Raw genomic sequence first — 231 nt, forward strand, 5'->3', positions numbered from 1 at the left:
ATCAAGACCCCTCCTTTGACCATCAACTACCGAAGCAGCAGAAGTCCTCCATGATACCGAAGCATCTCAAATGAACCAACCACCCCCCAACCATAAGCTCCTTCTCACAATCAGAAATCCAGAAAATTCTCAACACAGCACAAGCAAATATTATCCTCCAAGCCAAACCACTTCAAAAATAGAGTCACCTTCCCTTGCAGTAATAGAAAACTGTCATCCACATAAGAACAC

The sequence above is a fragment of the Curcuma longa genome, chromosome 8 (genome assembly GCF_044706935.1).
Source record: "Curcuma longa cultivar G26 ecotype Majalengka, Jawa Barat chromosome 8, ITB_CL_G26_1.1, whole genome shotgun sequence".
In the NCBI taxonomy this organism is placed as follows: Eukaryota; Viridiplantae; Streptophyta; class Magnoliopsida; order Zingiberales; family Zingiberaceae; genus Curcuma; species Curcuma longa.